The following is a 17,344-nucleotide window of genomic DNA, read 5'->3' on the forward strand; positions in this document are numbered from 1 at the left end:
TGTCACTTCTTAAATCTATAAAAGCACATTCCCCTCCAAATATGTTTTTACGGGTCCTAGGATTTGTAGCAGAAGCTGTTAGTTGCTTACCCAATATTCAGGCTCAAGTTTTAAACTAAATAACAGAATCGTAATATTAATTTGGACAGCAATATGTCTTTTTTGAAAACTGCATTTCCCAGTTTCCTTTCAAGTTAAGTATGACCGTGTCACAATGTCCTGGCCAATGAAATGTAAATAGAAGGTGGAGGGTGAGACTTCCAGATAGGCTTTTAATGGAGTTAACTTTGCCTTTCCTACTTCATTCTGCTGGAGTATGGATGTCATGGCCAGAGATTCAGTAGTCATCTTGTGGTTCTGAGAATGGTATCAATGTTCAAAGGATTGTATAGCAGAAGGTTAGCAGAAGGAACTTGGGTCTCTAATGTCTTATGAGACCTCCAGACCAGACTTGGGATGCTCACCTCTGGATTTATTTTTTCATATGGGAGAGAAATAAATTTGTCATCTCATTCTGTTTCACCACAATCTATTGTCAACCTAATAGCCACATTTACACTTGCAAAGTGAAAATCAGATTATGGTTCTCCTTTGTACTAATCATTATTTGTCTTCACTTTGAATTTGGTGATTATTGACACTGGCTTCTTTGGTTTGATGCTTTTGTCTTAATATCTTTTGTAATGCTTTAATTTTTCACCTTTTTCTGTCATTCGGTTTTAGGTACGACATAAATTGATTAGTATAAAATTTAACTTTGTTTAAATTTAGTATTTAATAATGAGTGCTTTTATTGAATACTTACTGTGTGCACGGTGCCAACCACTTTTCCATGTTTATTTTTCTTTGTTTTATCTTGAAACTGTCATAGATTTTTATCATAAGTTATCAGGTATACTCTTATCACCATTTTATAGATAAGATAATTGAGGCTAAAAGAGGTAAAGTGATTTGTCCAAGAAAAAGCAGAGAAATAATTTGAACTGAAATATCTCTGAGTCCTAAGATTTGCTCTGCCATCTTAGAGAGTCCATGACTTGTACACACGTATTGTACAAGTACTGTTTCATTAGTATATATGATTATCTTAGATTATGTAATGTTTTTTGTTGTGGTTCAATATTTTTTTCCATTTTGCTTTATTCAAGTTTTCCTTCAATTTCTGTAATTCATCTAATGAGGGGCTGGACTAACCAATATAGTCAAAGATTTTCTGGAAAAGCAGGACTAGTTCATTATAGGCTAGACAGCTTGGAATAATCACATTGTTACCAAGATGCCTGCACTTGGGGCCCCGCATAGTGTTGGACAGAGGAAGGATGTGAAGGAGTAAGAAAAGAGAATAAGCCCCGGTGGCTTTCTCCTTCTGTTACATTTGGAAGAGGAATTCCTAGAGGTCTGAGAAATTTACATTTGAACCTGCCTTCCAGGTTGTTATGGAGGACATATTTTTCAGAACAGAATTGACATTTTATTTAACAGTTTGTTAACTGAATTTGTAATTTTAAAATATTTGAAAAGATGGTTTGTGAGTTTCCATTTGTACTCTTTTTAAAATTATTTCAATAGCTTTTAGGATACAAGTGGTTGTTTTGTTACATGGATGAATCATATAGCAGTGAATTCTGAGATTTTAGTGTACCCAGCTTCCCAGTAGTGAACATGGCACCTAATGTGTAGCTTTTAAATTACAAATTTGGGGTAGTGATCCACCTCAATTTGAGAGAGTTATTGGGAAAGGTGGATTATCTGAAGAAACCCAGACTTCCATTATGGTGGAGGAGGAGCTGTAGTAATCAGAAAAATGGCTCTCTCAAATACCCTAATACTCCCAATCCCTTATGCCCAGGATCTGTGAATATGTTATTTTACAAGGCAAAAGGGACTTAGCAGATGTGATTATGTTTAAGGATTTTAAAGTAGGGAAATTATCCTGGATAATCTTGATGGACCCAATCTAATCATACTGAGGCCTTAAAACCTGAGAGCCTTTTATATTTGTGGTCAGTGAGAGATGGCAATGCGAGAAGGCTCTAACATCCTGATTCTGGGACATAGGACCATAAACAATGACCATAAAGACACTTCTAGGAGCTAAAGGTCCCCATTGCCAGTCAGCAAGATAACAGAGCTCTAATCCTGCAACTGTGAAAAACTGAATTCTGCTCATAGCCAAATGAGGACACAGATCTCCCTAGAACCTCCAGACAGGAACACAACCCGCCAATACTTTGATTTTAGCCTGGTGAGACTCATACTGGATTTCTGACTTAAGAACTGTAAGATAATAGATTTATGTTGTTTTAAGACACTACGTTTGTGGTAATTTGTTAGACCAGCAAGATAAAACTAACATTGGGACCACTGTGGGAATAAATTAAGGCATTAAAGTAATTTACTGACCAAAGAATGGGGATTTTAGAGAAAAGATTAAAAATGTCTAGGGGGATACTGACATAGGCTTCTTGAATTTCTGAAAATGTACGTATAATTTATTTTTTAAGTGCCATACCTTCTCTCATAAACTTACATGGCAATATAAGACTCCAAATTGTATATGTTAAAATAGAAATGATGTAATATGAAAAATGTGAAACATCAGTTTGACAATTAGTCCTTAAAATTTTTATAAACTAAAATTAAAACTGTATTTTTATATTAATAAAATTCCACAAACCCATTGCCTTTTGTAATTAAAAAAAATTAAAAATAACAAAACAAACTTCATTTTTATTGCCATAGGAGATTAACTTATAAATAATAAAAATGATTAACTTCTTGGCTTCCAGTCTACTACTTAAATCTAGAAATATTCTAGAAATGACTTAGTCTTAGTCTCAGGGCAGAGCCCAGCTCATATGACCTTTTGAAAACTGCTCAAAAGAAAGGAAAAAAAAAAAACACAGAAACAGAAACCAAACAAGGAAAAAAAAAACAAAAAAAAAAACCCTGCCTCTCTGCACCTTCTGTGATTTCACAGCAAAGATGAGTTCCAATCCATCCCATTTCCATTCTAGTCCTGTAAGCCCCACTGGTTTGGGAAAACTGTTCCTGACAGAGGGAAGAAAACAGATGGGAACTTGCCTGCATTTTGCTGAGGTGCAGAAGAGATCTTTCCCAGAATTTCCTCCTGGCAAAAGCAGATCTTTCAATTTACATAAAAGTGACTGTGTTTTTCCTTTTACACGTACCCTTTTGATTTACATTCTTCCTTATTGACTCACTTCTTCCTGGCGTGTTAAAAATCACTCCTCCAATTCTAGAATGACTAAGACTCCTCTCTGGCTCTTTTTCAAGCCATGCTTCTTCCTGACCACACTCTTTCTCGTCAAAGGCTGCTTCACTGTCATGACTGGCCTAGAGAATGGGCTCCTGCAGAGGTGGTCTCTGTGGACCTATTCTCTCTGCATATGGGGGAAGTAGAAACTTACTTATTGCACAAGCCCCTGTATGGCATGTTAGTACCTAAAATATTTGAAATATTATTTTTGTTAAATAAATCAAATATATTAAAAACAGCACTCTAGATAGAAGAATGTCAACTTTAAGAATATAAAGAATGAGGATGATTTAGGGAAGACTTACAAACAAAATAAATGCAATAAGCTTTTGTATAGTTAAATTGATGGAGAACACGGAACTCAATAATAAAAGGACCATAGGTTTGAAATGAGATCGAACTACCTTTCATGTGAACAAAAGTTCCATAACCTATTAGCTCTGTGACCTTTGACTTAACACTTAACCTTTTAGAGTCTCAGGTGTCTTGTTGCGATTGTCCCCATCTGTAAAATGGTGATATCTACATTATAAGGCAGCTGTTGTGAGAATTAAAATGCAGTAATTCCTGACACACTGAACAACTTATGTGCATTAAGCAGGGAACGATGTCTTCTCACTTTGTTTTTTCTCATGCTAAACACAGCAGCCACTGGCAGACATGCAAAAGATACACAATGAATGACTGAACAAGAGCAGTGGTGCAAATAACCTAGAATATCTGATAACCGGAGTGAATGGTATTCCTGGTGGTGGAAGTTTCCATGTGGCTTTCCATGGAATGAAATTTACATGATTCATGGTTAGCCATTATTTGCAATTAGATTGCACTGCTTGGGAATACAGAGGTGGAGAAGAAGGCCACTGGAGACCTTGCTGAACAATTAAGGGGCAACTGGCGCAGGACTAACAACCCTTATAAAAATTAAATTGAAGTCAATAACAATGCCAATCATTTTACATGTATTCTCTTTTTAAATTTTTAACCCTAGAATCAGTGGATCCAGGCTAACACCTACGGAATATCATACTGTAGTTAGAGCTTTTCTTTTGGCATATTCAAATAAAGTATTTGTATCTTATGGGGCATTTTGGCCCACTTTGGGATTTTGATTCTTTTCTCCACAAAATCTTTAATCTCAGAGTATGAAAAGAACCCTAAAATCCAGAATTGAGCAAAGATTAATTTCAGTGGCAGCTTCAATTTATGTCTAACTCCCATGGTTTTTGTAACAGGCTTTCACTCACTTAAAACCCTATAGTGGGACTATCATTGAGCTAAAACTCGGAGATTTTTTATTTAATGAAAATAGTAACCCAAAGAATAATATAAACATTACCAGTGATTAAGAAAGTAATTGTTTTGAAAACAAAATTTATGGGAAAGTAATTGTTTTGAAAACAAAATTATGGGTTATTATCGGTATTATTTTTAATCTGACTTGCTGTGGGTTGCATATAACCAAAAATCACTCATAAATATTTTAAAGCCATATACTTTGAAGACAGTCGATTAAATCTAAATGATACACTTGTTTTAAAATGACATATTTAAGCCTTCAGCTACAAGGGCTCTTTAAACCTTAGAATGGCATCATGTTTTACTGGATCAATTATTGCACCAGAGAATGAATATGAACCATGCTTAATTTTATTAATCTATTTATAGTGCTGCTTATTGTCTGAATCATCAAAATATTTATGGCTTTTAAGGAACCTAATGTTTTACTGTTCTTTTGTTTGCAATAATTTAAGAAATTCATATCATATGTCACTTGTAAATGCCTACTATGAGTGGGAAAAGTAATTAAAGACTGTGATGACAAATATTTCCACTCCTGATAGAATAAACCCAATGGATTTAAGCAATTTAACAAATAATTTAGCTTGTAATTTTGTAGCAATAAATATAATGAAGAGAATCAGATTATATTTTTTAAAAGAAAACAGAACAAACATGTTTTTATTTAATTAAATTGATTCATTAGCTATATTATCATGACTAGCACACTAAGGAAAGTAATTGTTAAATAATTAAATATAGAGGCACTCCGTAGTACCATATTGCATTGTTTTAATCGAAGTATCAGCTCCAATAATGTAGATACCAATGTGTTAAGGACAAGGAAAGCCAAATAGGTTTAGGGGATAGAGATGGTGGAAAGCATAGAAGTAGGTAAAGGGTAGAGATGATACAGTGGTTAAGGCTGAGCTAGGGTTCTGAAAGCAAGTCCAAAAGGTGGGTAAGATATGGGGAAAGAAAAGGGGGGAGGTTTATAATACAATATTAAAAGAAAATGAGCTTTGGAGTCCAACACGCATTGGTTCAAATCTCAGTTCCACTGATTATTTACAATATGACATCAGAGACTTATTGAGCCTGTTTTCTCATTTGTGAAATGTGGATACTAATGTTTGCCTCTTATGGTTAGTTTAGGTATTAAGATAGATAACTTGCATAAAACATGAACACAATACTTACTAAATGACACTTTTTTGTGACCTTGACACAGCATTCCATATTTATTTCATGTGTTCTTACCATGAAGGATTATCTTTCAATTAGTTCCCACTCTTCAGGAACTTACATTTTAAAACACAAGAGAATGTGTACACAAACAATGACTATAGCATGAAAAATAGGAATAATGAACTCAGCTTGGATAGGCAAAAGGAACTGCACAGAGAAGGAGATATTTAATCCTTATATATCCTATTATTGACTGTCCAAGGTAAGCATCTGTCTTAGTCTGCTCAGGTTGCCATAAACAAAATACCACAGACTAGGTGGTGTAAGTACCAGACATTTTTCTCATATTTCTAGAGACTGGAAATCTGAGATCGGAGTGCCTGCATGCTCAGGTCCTAGTGAGAGATCTCTTTCTGGCTTGCAGATGGACACCTTCTCACTGTGTTCTCACACAGTATTCCCTCAGTTCGTAGAGTGAAGAGAAAGAAAGATCTCTTCCTCTTAGAAAGCCACCAATCCCATCAGGTCAGGACTTCAGCATTTTAACCTCATTTAACTGTAATTACCACCTACAATCCCCATCTCCAAATAAAGTCCCATTGGGAACTTGGGCTTCAATATATGAATGTGCGGGGGGCACAATTCAGTTTATAGCATCATCTAGTCAGAGGCAGGCGCCAAAGCTTTAGGATTAAGGGACAATGGATGCAGAATCCATGGAGGGAGTCTGAGCAAAAGAAATCAGAAGCCTGGACAAGTAGTCTTGTCCACTGGTTATTCTTTACTAGAATTGGAATTCTTCACAATAAGGTAGCAATTTTTCTCCAACTGGGGAAATTTTGCATATTTCCAATTTTTTAGGGAAAAAGTCTCCAAGTGTGGTTATCTGGGGTCATGTGGGAGAGCTCTGAGGGAGTACACAGTTGGATAAATAATGATGGTATAGAAAGGGATGATAGAGAAACAGGAAGAACTGCGATCTCATCCATCTTTGATTTTTCCATGGGGCCTGGTACACTCAGCAGGTGTTCAATACATGTCAGTTTAATCAACTTGATAGGAAAATCCAAATACCTAAAAATAAACTTTAGTTTTTGCCCCATTGGTGACAGATAGTATCTTCTTTTCAGAAAAGAAATAAAATTTCTGCTTACTGTTTCAGGAAAGTTTAGGTATTTGTTAAAATAGCTGACTTATCTCTTCTACAGCAGCTTATATATGTTCAACTCATTGAAGACTGGGTATAATGACAGTGCCTTGGTCTAAATTCTATTTCCACTACCTCTTCCATATGCATGAGAAGACTGCATTGTGCAGTCTTCCTTACAGGTAAATTGGATCCATGCAACCAAATACTGGCCCATGGGATATGGGCAGGAGTGATAAAAGCCACTTCCAGGCCTGCCTCTTAAATACACCTTGTGTGGCTCTGAACCTCTCTCTTCACTGCTGCAGGTGGCATGCTGTCTTGGAGACCACTCATTCCATGTTGTGAAGTTGTAAGACTGAAGGGGCTCATTTAACCTGCATTGGCTTTGCACACGTAAGGAGATTTTTATTGTGTTAAAGACATTTAGATATCAAGTATAGGTTAGTCTATTCTGACTAATACATTACCCTTTACATGAGTGAGGACATTTATTTTATCTTTTACTTACTTTTATTTATTTTCAAAATAGCTCTTCTCAACCTGCTAAATTGATTAATGAATCCTAGGGGGCTATGATCTGTAGTTTGAAAAACACATTTTAGAGACTGCTAGAGTTCAGATAAAGTAATGAAATGCTTGCCATGAAAACAGATGGAATGAATCAGATTCCAAAAGACTCTGGGGCTCTGGTTCAGACTAATCACAATGAGATGGGTCTGCTCTCTTCTTAGATAGTTAATATCTCACCCTTCTCCTCATTGATTGGTAACAATGGGCACTAACTCCAGATACTTGTCTTTTTCAAAATGCAGCAAATATACTATTCAAACATAAATATTAATAATTCAATTCATAGAAAGAACAAAGAAATGAGAGATCAATTTTTAAATGACTGTGTTTCTTTTCTTCTGGATCTTTGATGTCACAGACTGTCTTGTCCTGTTTTATTTTCATGCACTGTCTTCTTCAGTCTAGGTTTCCTACCTTTCAATTCATATCTGTGTCTTCCTGGAGCAGTATGGCTGTGGTGCATCCCCAGGAACTATGATCTGTCCAGTTGCTCTTCCTCCTTGAGGTTTGAATCTTTTGAGATAAACACAAAGCCAGTTAGATATTGACCTTTCAATTAACTCAAATAGTTAAGATCCTAGTAAGAGAGGTTATTGTTTATTATTTATTTTTAAGAAATATGTTACTCAAGCAAGGGGGTATTGAGCTTAAAGAGAGCAGATCTCTTTTAAAGAGAGCAGATCTCTATCACTTTTGAAACTGTAGGAAGTCTGGATACCCTCATGTATTTCAGGTTTAGATCTGATCTGTCTAAGCCCAACTTTCCATCTTTGGGTTTCAAATTATTTTAAACTTTTAGGAGACTTTTTATCTACCCTGTCTCTACTTGAACAATGAGAAACGCTTGATAACAAGGAGCCAAGCGAGCTTTCTGCTGATAAGAAGTTACGTTAAATTCTTTTTTGCATTAAAACATCTAGATGTTTCAACATAACATAGCAAAAGAAAATGTAAGACACATTTAGAACTAGTTTCTTCATAGGTTCAAATCCTCTCATGTTACTTAGTATGGGGGAAAACGATTAGTAAATGTTTCAGTAAATGTGGTCATGCTCTTATATGAAGATTCCATAATCTGTGGACTTGCAGAGCAGGAATATTAAAGTTCTTACAGTTTGAAAGTATATTAAATTCACTAAGTGTCAGATAATGAGCAAGAGGTACAAATAATATCATAATCAAATGTGCTGCTGTCATTTACAACAGGGTAGAGTCTACTAAGAGTGGAAATGATAAATTTATATCACAGTTTTAAGAACAGAAAAACCATCAGAAATCATGGTGAAATTTAAAGTGCCATCTTTAGGGAATGTATTTGATTCACAATAAATAAATTTCAACTACTAGTTTCTACCTTGATTTTGAAGAATGATTAGTATTCAAGACCACAGAAAATTGACATGAACTAGAAACAAAGATAACAGGTTGTTGGAGCCATGTTAGTTCTTGACATTTGCCAAGAAGTGGGAAGTATCAGAATTATAAAGAAGTGGGAATCATCTGAAGCACACACAAAAAAAACCCTGGAAGTTTATGGTGTTTCCATTGTGGAGAGCAAATGGGGGAAAGAATCAAAGGTTCTTGAAGCCATGCCAAAAGAATTAGGCATTTCTCCTTTTACTTAAATAGGAAACCATCAAAGAACTTTTAAAACAGTGTAGAGGCCTGATATGGTTTTTGCTGTGTCCCCACCCAAATCTCATCTTGAATTGTAGCTCCCATAATTCTCACATGTCATGGGAGAGACCCAGTGGGAGGTAATTGAATCATAGGGGTAGGTCTTTCCTATGCTGTTCTTGTGATAGTGAATAAGTCTAATGATATCTGATGGTTTTTTAAGGGGGAGTTCCCCTACACATGCTCTCTTCCCTGCCGCCATGTATGACCTTTGTTCCACCTTTGCCTTCTGCCATGATTGTGAGGCCTCCCCAGTCATGTGGAACTGTGAGTGAATGAAATCTCTTTCCTTTATAAATTACCCAATCTCAGGCATGTCTTTATTAGTAGGATGAAAACAGACTTAAAAGGTCTGATTAATTTAAAATTTAAATGGCAAGCAGCATTGTTAGAGATGTATTGGGTGTCTAGATAAGAGACAAGGAAGTCAGAGAGTATTATAATCCAAACTAGGGCAGGGAAGTAGAAATGAAGAGTAGTGAGTAGAAAGGATATATAAGGCAATACAAATGTAGAATTGCAGAGCTGGGGGGAACAACTGAATGGAAGAGTGAGAGAGGAGGGGAAGTCAAGAAATAATTACAGCTTCTCCTTCATTGTAACTAAATAGATGGTGGGACAATTAAAAGAACATAGTAAAGAGGAGGGTTTGGGGATAATGATAATCAGTTCAGTTTTGAATCTTTTGGGTTAAATTTTCAAGTAAGATAGATCCAATCTATAAGTCATTGAAAGCCAGGTCCAAAAGTTTAGCTTTGATAAAGTAATTAGACAAGAGCTATTGAAGAACAGAATCACAGGATAATAAAAATGGTGCTACAGTATAATTTATTGCATAACAATATATAACTTTTAGGAACAACTAGATTAAGAAGAAATCTATCTTTTCAGAAGTTAGTGATATTGGCATATTGATAACAATAGAAAAATTTAGGAAGCAACCAGAGAAGGGGAGATTAGAAATCATGTCAGGTAAAGAACACAGGTCCCCTAAACTCAGATGACAACTTTGTCTCAATAAGAGGAAGGTTCCTTCTTGAGATAAACTAAATCATATAGATAAAAAGCATGACAAGAGGACCAAATGGAAGTACTTTTATGAAAATTATAAAAAGACATCTTCTATGGGTGGATACAGTCCCAGTGTTGGGGTCCAACACTTAACACATAGAGTGTAGCCTGAATTTCAGCTCCCATGCTACTTCTTGACCCAGCTTCCATTGCAGCATGGGTGTATGGTTGGTGCTAGGGGTGACTGACTGGACATGAGTAAATGAAGACAATCATGCTGTGTTTTACTTCAAATATATAAAGAACTCTCTTGAGGAAGGAATATTCTACTTTTTCTAATGGCTTTACAAGACAGAATTACAACCAGTAGACAACTATTTTTAAATGACAGGTAAACACTTTAAGTAAATAAAACATCTCAAAAGCATGACTGATTTTTTCTTAGGAGACTGTGAATTCAGTTACTGAAAGTAATAAAATGGAGTCTGAATACCCAATTGATAAAGGTTTTATAGAGGTATTCCTTAAAAAAGTACTTTCAAGCCTGTGATTTTATGATTACTTACCAAATAAGCACTGTGGCCAGTAAATCTATGATCACAGATAAGAGCCCACTATGCAATGGAAGAGGAAGAACATTTGGGTTTTATAAAAGGAATAATTCCTCAACTACAAAGATTCAGGAAAAAAATAGAAGAACCTTGGGAAACATTTAATTTTTTACATTTGCATATCAGTATAATGTTTACTACAGTTGACTGTGATTTTACATAGCTTTAGCCTAAAAATCCTACTTGATAGATTTTTTTAGTATGAAGAATTGTGGATGAAATCCTGATTAGTCTTTGGCTAGATTATGTGCCTGCATTCCCCATATTGTCTAACGTACATAATGAGATCGCTAGTGTTGTTTTGTGCTTCAAACTCAATTGCTTTGACTGGACGTACTTTAGAGCTAGGACATCATTTTTATTTCAAAACGGAGGTCTTCAGTCAGGGCCTGACTTTGTTAATAAGTGTACAAGTATAAAGTATCTATATTTCACTGAAACAAGAAAGTAAGAATCATAAACATCAAATACCTTGTTTTCACTGAATATTAACTTGACCAACTAATTTAAAGAAAATAAACTTTTTCCATAAAAAATGTAAGTTAATAGAAAAGTTTTGTTGTTGTTTTTTTTTTCCAAATACTTCAGCAGTAGAGAATGCTGAAAGAAAACAGAAAAATGGAAAGAGCCCACTAAGAAGGACAAAGAGGAACCTGAGCTAGCAGGTTAGTTACACAGCTAATGTTATTGCTTCTGTCTTTTCAAAAGATAAATAGAAGGTCAGGAAGATAAAGATCCTGTTTCCTGGTTCAAGAGGTTGCTAAGCATCTTGGAACACACTCTGCCTTCCAAACCATAGGCCTCACTGAAGATTAGAAACAGTTTCTGACAGATCAGAGTATCTTAGAGTTGGTGTTTTTAACTAAGTAGAACATTGGGTCTAGCAATTATGTATACAAATACCTATTTCTGGTGATAGCAGTTTAATCAGAATTGTAAGAAATAGAGGAAAATAAACACTGGAAAAATCGGTGGTACAGTGAACTCAGTTAAACTCAAACACCTTACTATTTAAAAAGAAGGACTCACATTTAATTTGTAGGAAGTCTATTCATCAATATTCATTTATAGAATGTTACCATGTGACAGGCATTTAAGATAAAAACTGTAGCAGCAACAGCAATAACAACAAACACAATACCCTTTTCTTCATTGTTTTTTATTTCCTTGTTGGCTTGATCTAACAAGCTAACTAAAAAAAAAAAAAATTTGATTCAAGTAGCATTTTTTAATTGACTAGAAATGTACACCTTTATGATATATCAACCATAATTGAATTTAGGATATTATCATTGTTACTAATTGAAAGTATTGTATGTCAACATGCAGAAGTTATCTTCCTTAATTTTCAGTCTCAGTCAAAACACCTCAAGTGACTCAATGTAAGCTTTCCTAGGATTTATTCCATAAATTCCTTAACATATACATATGTAAACCATAGGAGTGCATATCACTTTGTAATATACATGTTTTGCATAATTCATTGTCCCCATTTCTGAATGCTTTACTGTGACAGATTCTGAGAAGTAGAAATCTTGGGTCAAAAGCTATGGGTTGTTTAAGGCTCTTCATTCATACTGGAAACCTGCTTTCCCCAAATATATCATTACTGGGCTTTCAACAATAATAAATATTCATATTCATATAGTACATTGTTATTCTAATTTGATTCTAATCACCATTTCTTTCATTGCTGGCCAAGTAGAACATATTTTTATAAGTCCATTAGCCATTTTCATTTCTTTTTTTCTGAGGATTGTTTTTTCTTGTATTTGTGCTCATTATTTTTTGGTAGATAGGTGGGAATTAAGTACATTAACTCTACTTTTTATATAATTTGAAAATATTTTTCTCATTTTGTTGCTTGCTTTTACATTTTTATGTTTTTTTAAAATTTTGGTTTTTGTATTTTTGTTTTTGTTTTGTTTTTTGAGGCAGGGTCTTGCTCAAATTCTCAGGCTCAAGCAATCTACCTGCCTCAACCTCCCAAGCAGCTTGGACTATAAGCATGCACCACCATGCCCAGCTAATTATTTTTAATTTTTTTGTAGAGACACGGTTTCACTATGTTGTCCAGGCAGGCCTGGAACTCCTGGCCTCAAGCAATCCTATCACCTTGGTCTCCCCAAATGCTGTGATTATAGTCCTAAGCCACCAGCCTGATCCTATTTTTTTCCTTGTATAAAATAATTATATATTTATTGTAGAAAATTTGGAGAATACATACAATCACATAGAAGGGAATACAAATTACCTAAATCTCCCATAGATGGCTACTGCCAACATTTTTACTACGAATTTATCTAGTCTTTTATAATAGACTTAAATATAAAAATATACATGTTCTGTATTTAGGAAAACAGGACGATATTGTACATTTTGTTTATAACCAACTTTTACTTTTTACTAAATAATAGATAAGAAAATACTACAGTATTATTAAATATTCTTTTACAGCATGGTTTATGTAATGTATCTCCTTTGGGAGATTTTTGGTTGTTGGCAATTTTTGCCATAGTAAATAGAGATGCACATCCTGGTAAATAAATCCTTCTATTAGCAGTATTAAATTATAGAACTATAATTTCTTGTGAAAAAGGAGGCATTTTCTAAAGCTGCTGACGCATATAACCAATCTGCTCTCCAAAAAAATTTATACTGGTACAGTAGTTTAAGAAGATGCTATCTTCTCTATACTCCCAATAATACTTGGTATTTTTATTACAAACATCACCACCAGAAAATAGCTTTGCCAATATGTAAGTTAAAATCAGCATCTCTAGTGTTTTCCCTTTCCCTTGACATTCATTCTTCTAGTCATTCAACAAGTAATTATTGAGTACGACCATGGATAAGGCACAATGTTGAGTTCTGAGAAAACAGTAACTCTTTCCTTTCTGAATCATTATCCTCCCTTTCTTAAGTCAAAGAAAGTCTTGACGTGGGCTTTTCCTCTCATGTATCCAAGTATCTCAGGAATATACTGTATCTCTCCTATCTCAATTTTATCTACTCAGGACATTCTAGTTGTTTTCTATTCTCATATCGCCCCTACTTTAAGTGGTTGTTCCATCTGAGTGACTTTTTTTTTAATTTGACACATTTCTGATTTTTGTTGAGATCAGTGTATTGCAGAGGGTATGGACAAGCCAGTTAAACAATGAGCCTCTGGCGACTGGGCGTTGTAGAAAGAGGGTAGATTTTGCATCAGAAAGACCTCAGTTCTCACCCTTGCTGTGTAACCTTGGGGAAATTACTTAGTTGTCTCTTTTGTAAAGAGTGTCTTATAACACATCTCACAGAGTAGAAAGTTCTAAAAGGGTACCACCATCTGGTAGAATGATGAATTTTTGGTTCATTTCAGCCAAAGTTTGTTTGCTACTTGGTCTGTCCTCTTTCAACAGCCTTTTCTCTAGTTTTGCTTCCCTTTGTCTTCCAAGGCATCCTTAGCCTTCCCTAGTGGCCCTGGAAAAATCTCAATTTGGGATTACCAGTCTGTGCTTTCTTTCCTAAAGGATGTCTTATGTTATGACTCCATCTTCACCTTGTTCTTGCATAAAATCCTGTTCTCACTGGACCCTGTTTTCCATAGTGATTAACTAGTTTTCAGGAAAACTGTGAGTTTCTTAAGGGCAGAAAACATGTCCTGTATTTACTGTCCTTGCGTCCTTGATGCTTACCTAGCACAGTGTCTGGCAGAATGTGAGTCCTTGATGATTGTTGAATGACTACTCATCTAAACTTGGCTGTTAGGGGCTCATGTGTTAAGTCTCAATAACTTACATACTCTTAAGATATTCTTGAATGTTATTATTTTCAGATATGAGGAAATCTATCGGTTCTGTGTATACACACACATATCTATAAAAACATATGTATAGATGTCTGTGGCTGACATGTGTGTATACATGTGTGTATATACCATTTTGATGTCCTTTTTAAATTTCTTTACCTGAAGATATCCTATATACCTAAAGACTAAATCAAAACGTCATTGTCCCCGGAAGGCCTCTACAGGTCTCTGATGAAATAAATCACTCATTTCTCAATGCTCTCCAAGTACTTTGTCTATTTACTCCCATTGCCTTCTCCTTTGGTAGGCTCTAATCTCCTATTTATTTTTGGATTCTTAATGCCCAACATACTGAAAAAACATATTGAAAAACGTGTTCAATAATCATTTGGCTGAATGAGGCGGGAGGCTAGGCTTAATCATTCATGTGGCTTTAAGTTTTAGTTTGTATAAAGGAGAAGCCAGTTTACAATGATCTTAGAGGGCCAGATACAGTGGCTCACATCTATAGTCCCAGCACTCTGGGAGGCCGAGGCGGATTGCTTAAGGCCAGGAATTCAAGACCAGTCTGTGAAGCATGACAAGACCCCTGCCTCTAAAAAAATAAAATAAAATAAAAATAAAATGGCCACTGCACTCCAGCCCGGGCGACAGAGCGAGACTCCGTCTCAAAAAAAAAAAAATAAAATAAAAAATAAAAAAAAATAAAATGAACATGAATTTAGAGGATAGTAAGTAAAAAGAGGTAATGTATAAAAATAGTGGTTAGGGAGATGAGGAAAGAGAATAGATTTTGATTGGTGGTTCTATAGGTTATAAATGTATGTATACGAGCCACCTTTCTCCCACTCCAGCTGCCTCTAATCTCTGACTGGTTCTAGCAGGAAATCCACAAAAGGCAGCAAATTGCATGGAATTTACATTTTAGATAATGCTCTGCCCTTATAGACATACTACTTTCAATTGATGATTAAATTCCAGGAACCATGGCAGATCTAAGGGCAGATATTTATACCTTTAAAACACACGTGGAGACCTCTGCCTAAGAGTGACCCTGCAGAGACCAAGTCCATGGGCATTACTTCTTTAACACATTAAAGGAAATATGTGGGTAACTAGAGCTGCAATAGAAGGCAGAGGAGGAAATGAGGACCAGCTTCAGAACCAAATTGGCGATCTTGAAAATCTATCACTTCACCCTTGCAATAGCTCATAACTTTGTATTATAAGTAAATTTAATTATCATGCTTTTGATTCCACCTTTCAATCCAAGGATGATGTTCTTAAAACAGTTGGACTTTAATTTCATAAGCCTTTTAGGAGGTATTTAATCTTCTGAGAGAAATCTTTTGTACTTCTGAGAAATTTTCTTTTATCATATATGGCCTTAGACCATCACTGAGTCTGCAGGCTTTCCCCCACTCTTATTTCCATATTTTATACTGAATACCCATCTTCCACTTCTCAACCTTGAAACGCTAGACAAAACCACACTCAAGTTATCAGTGGAGGAAATTTACCTGAGGAAAATTCTCAGGAGCTCCATTAATTGATAGATGGACACTTCTGCATCTCCCCCAGCCCTCTGCCTGACTTCCTTACCCTGGGGTAAAAAAAAGAGTGAAAATAAGCACGATTGAAGAAAAAGGATTTAGGTTTGGGAAAATTTTTGTTTCTCTTAATAGTTCTGCTTTGATTCCAGGGAAAAGACTGAATGTCATTGTTTCAAATATGAAGAAATCTGTTGGTTTTGAATTTGCTACCAGTTATCCATCCATGTGTGGAATCAACATATATAGGAAAGCAAAGGAGTCTGATTTCTTAATTTTTAAAAAATAAAACAGATGAGACAGCAAGTGATATTCAATCCTATTAAAGAGACTAAGCACCGACCTTTAAAAAGTCCTTATGTTCTTTGCATTGGGATTGTGTGATATGGCTCCACAATTCAGGAGGACTGGAAATTACAGAACATCTGCAATGAAATTGGTTTTCTGTGAAAAACTGATGAATCACTTACTGCCAATGACTAGAAGGAAAAGCACTTGCTTATGCCCTTATGTAATGAATTTTTATGAGGTGAAGTTTGCTGTTTATAAAAAATACACTTTACGCGCTATAGATGTAAAATAATAGAATTCAGAATTCACAGCAATGCATTACTGTGAAGACAGTCACCAGCAGAATATTACCTGCTTACAAAACACCAAAACAGGGCTATTACTTCTATAATGGAATTTAAAAAAAAAAAAAAAAAAAAAAAACCTTCATCTACTCAGTTGGATTCTAGAAGAAAAAAGTATTTAAAGAGACATAGTTAAAATTGACAGGTCTGAAATTGCATGTACTTTCAAAGCAAAGTTATTAATTCTCTTATTGGGCTCTTGAATTCCAACTGTTTTTTTCTCAAAGCAAGAATGCTACAGGATATTTTTAATTAAAAATGGCTATCTTAAGATACACTACAAACCTGAAGTGTGGCCTTTCTACAACATCATAGACATGCATATAGAATTCTCCCTACACTAATACCATCAGCTACTCTGCTCAATCCTTGTGAACGGCTTGATGATCAAACTCCAAACTGTCTTGGTTTCTACAGACATTTACAGAGCATCTATATTGTGCCAGTCAGTTTTTGGCTGTAGTGCCACAAAAATGAGAAAGATACAGTCTCTGTCCTTACTGAGCTCAAAGGTTATTCTCCTGTTTGAGAGAGTCATCAAGTTGAAACTGAGAAAAATTCCACTAGGTCTGAGAAGGAAAACTAAGAAATAATGCTC

General features: G+C 35.2%; 1 long non-coding RNA gene across 1 annotated transcript in view; it reads right to left on the reverse strand.

Annotated features, from left to right (window-relative positions):
• LOC119624908 (uncharacterized) overlaps positions 1 to 16,799 on the reverse strand; it is a 65,270-nt gene extending 48,471 nt beyond the window's left edge. The window contains exons 1-3 of the long non-coding RNA XR_012093715.1: positions 16,455 to 16,799; positions 16,082 to 16,164; positions 7,884 to 7,982 (exon numbers count right to left, since the gene is read on the reverse strand). This is a non-coding gene — a long non-coding RNA (uncharacterized lncRNA). The remainder of the gene's footprint in view (positions 1 to 7,883; positions 7,983 to 16,081; positions 16,165 to 16,454) is intronic.
• Between the last annotated feature and the right edge of the window lie 545 nt (positions 16,800 to 17,344).

Source organism: Chlorocebus sabaeus, chromosome 8 (genome assembly GCF_047675955.1).
Source record: "Chlorocebus sabaeus isolate Y175 chromosome 8, mChlSab1.0.hap1, whole genome shotgun sequence".
NCBI classification, from domain to species: Eukaryota; Metazoa; Chordata; class Mammalia; order Primates; family Cercopithecidae; genus Chlorocebus; species Chlorocebus sabaeus.